This window comes from Pteropus medius, unplaced genomic scaffold (genome assembly GCF_902729225.1).
Source record: "Pteropus medius unplaced genomic scaffold, Ma_sr-lr_union100, whole genome shotgun sequence".
Lineage (NCBI taxonomy): Eukaryota > Metazoa > Chordata > Mammalia > Chiroptera > Pteropodidae > Pteropus > Pteropus medius.
The window spans coordinates 5,518,116-5,521,418 of record NW_024352784.1 but is presented as its reverse complement, the minus strand read 5'-3'; the positions used below and the strand labels follow the sequence as shown (position 1 = coordinate 5,521,418).

General features: G+C 35.7%; 1 pseudogene; it reads right to left on the bottom strand.

Annotated features, from left to right (window-relative positions):
• Window positions 1-2,027: 2,027 nt before the first annotated feature.
• On the bottom strand, window positions 2,028-2,146 carry LOC120590620 (uncharacterized; annotated as a pseudogene).
• Between the last annotated feature and the right edge of the window lie 1,157 nt (window positions 2,147-3,303).

The window sequence follows — 3,303 nt, the reverse complement described above, 5'->3', positions numbered from 1 at the left end:
GGTCTGCGCTTACTTCTTAAAGTGAAGAGCCCTTCCCCCAGCCTCCCCTTTTCCACACCTTGCCCATCCTTCCTATCTCTATGAACCTTTCTCCAAGAAGCCTTCCTTACAACTAAACCCACTTAAAAAACAAACAAACAAACAAACAAACAAACTTTCACTTAAACTTTAACAGTAGGACCTGGGCTGGGAATTTGGACATATAAAGGGCAGAGTTCTTGCCTTTTGGAAGTTTACAGTTTGCAGAAGTACATAATTTGAAGAAGCACACATTTTGAAGATTCAGTTTATATAACAATTTATCTGTCTAAATTCCTCGCTCCCGCACTTGACTGTAGGCAGAGACAAGGCTGATTCAGAGATCCTAGCACCTAGCATAAGACCTGAAACGGGGAAGACACCAGAAAAAAAAAATGTATTGACTTTCTCAAGGGTAAGGACTGGATCTTATTCATCTTATTGCCCACTCCCTATTGCTGCAATCATGTGTATGTGTATTCTAAGGACTTGGAAAATATATTGTGGGATCCAGTATTACATCTTATTTGCCCAGAGTATCTGTTCATCCGTTTATTCACTCATTCAATACATTTAGCATGTGCCAAGACCTATATTGGCACTGGTGATGAAATGGTTAGGAGAAAAGAGATCCAGTCTTTGCCTTCCTGGAGCTTTTGCAGTTTGAGGTCAAATTGAGAAGAGGGAGTAGTCTTCACCGGAGTTTTTAGGAAAAGGGTCCTTTAGGAAAGAGGCCACAGACTGATATGAATTTAGCCCTGACTTTGTGCATAACATTGTACATATGTCCTGTTATTTGACTTTCACAACCCTGGAAGTATGAGTTCACAACAACCTTAAAATAGAGATGAAGAAACTGGAGCTTAGAGAGGTGATAACTAGTTAGAGGAAGAGCTGGGACTGAATCTTGCTTGGTCTGATGCCAAAGCCCTTGCTTATTCTAATTTACCTGAGCCTGGATGGAAGGTGGGGATGGGGAAGTGAGGGAGAGAAAAAGAGGGAAGTAGAGAGGGAGAGAGAGAACCTGAATCCAGGTGTTTTAACCACCTTCTTAGTCTTTTATTGTGAAGGTGCTATGGAGGTGGCTTGGACAGGTAGGATAGCCTAAAGCTAGGGATTTTCTAACACTGCCATTGGGCAATCCTCAGAATTATTGGTTGTCCCTTCTTACATATCTAATATTGAGAAAGAGGCTCAGACATGAAATAAACTTGGGGGAATTTAAACCTGGCAGCTTTAACCTGGCAGTGTCCAAACCTTGGCCCAAGGGAGTTGGGCCAAGGTTTGGACACTGCCTCTGCCAGGCCAACTCCCTTGGGCCAAGGTTTGGACACTGTGGCCCACATTTCCCCTCTTGTCTGCCCTAAACCTTAGTGTTATACCAGGCACAGATGGAGAAGAAATAGCTTTGCCACCCTGAGAGCCCTCCATTAGGACATTTAAACTAGATATCAAATATATTGGCATAAAGTTCATAATATTCACTCATTAACTTTTTAATATCTATAGGAGTTGTAGTGATGTTACTTTTTCATTACTGATATTGGTAATTTGTATCTTCATTCTTTTTCTCTTAACCAGTCTGACCAGAGGTTTATCAGTTTATTTTTCCAATAATAATTTTTGGTTTCAATAATTTTCTCTGTTTTCAATTTCATGTAGTTCTGCTCTTTGTTATTTTTTTTCCTCTGGCTTGTGTGGGATATAATTTGTCCTTTTTTTTAGGTGATTGGTTCTAAGCTTTTCTTACTTTCTAATATGAGCATTTAATGCTATAAATTTCTCTCTACAAACTTCTCTAGCTGCATCCCATAAATTTTGATATCTTATGTTTTCATTTTCTTTCAGTTCAAAATGTTTTAAAATTTTCTTTGCAATTTCTTCTTTGACTCATTGTTTATGTATGTATGTATGTATGTATTTTTTAGGAGGGGTGAGGCAACCCTTGGTTGACCTCACAGATTGCAAGGACCTTGTCAACTTACAATCTCTTATTTTTTTATTTTTTACACCTACAGCACCTGGTCTTCCTAGGTGGTCTCCCATCCAAGTACTAACCAGGCCCAACCCTGCTTAGCTTCCAAGATCAGACAGGATCAGGCTTGTTCAGGGTAGGAGGGCTGTACCATTTATTTAAAAGTGTTTGTTTCCAAATATTTGGAGATCTTTTTGTTTTTGATTTTTAGATTGATTCCATTTGGATTAGAAGACATATTTCATGTAATTTTAATTCTTTTAAATTTGTTGAGGTTTGTTTCATGAGCAAAATATGCTGATATATTCTATCTTTGCAATTTTTTTCCCCCAAATCTTTACCATACACTTGAAAAGAGTGTTTATTCGGCCGATTCTGTGTATAGTATTTTATAAATGTCAATTAGGTCAAGTTGTCTGGTAGCGTTATGTTGATCTTCTATATCCTTGTGATTTTTCTATTGTTCTATCAATTACTGAATGGAGAGATGAAATTTTAAGTCTCCAACCATAACTGTGGATTTATCTATTTTTTCTTTCAATTCTGTCAGGTTTTGCTCCATGTATTTTAAAGATCTGGAGTTTTTTGGCTCTGTATATTTAGGATTTTTTATGTCTTCTTGATAAATTGGTCCCTTAATCATTAAATAATATCCGTCTCTCTTCCTGTAATATTTCTTGTTCTGAAATCTCCTTTGTCTGATTAATATAGCCTCCCTATCTTTCTCTTGATTAGTATTTGATTAGTGTTTGCATAGTGTAACTTTTCTGATCCCTTTTAACTTATGTTTTTATATTTAAAGTGAGGTTCTTATAGACAGCAGCATATAGTTGGGTCTTTTTTAAAAATCTAGTTTGACACTCTCTGCCTTTTAATTGGGTGTTTAGATTTTTTAACCATTAATATAATTATTGATATTACAGGATTTAAATCTACCACCTTGCTAATTATTTTCTATTTTTGCTGATTAATATACCTTTTTCTTCTTTTCATGCCTTTTTGGGAGGAATTTAGTATTTTATTATGATTTTGTTTTATTCTACTACTGGGTTATTGATTATACCTTTTTAAAAATATTTTGATGGTTAATCTAGGGTTTACAACACATTTAAACTTACCAGAGTCTACCTTTGAATATAATGTAACATTTTATGTATAGGGTAAGAACCTTACAAAAGTATTCTTCCATTTCCTCATCCCTATCCTTTGTGCTATTTTTGGTATACATTTTTCTTCTACAGATGTTATAAACTTTATGATATATTGTTATTGTTTTGGACAGTCAATTATATTTTAAAGTGTTTGCAGAG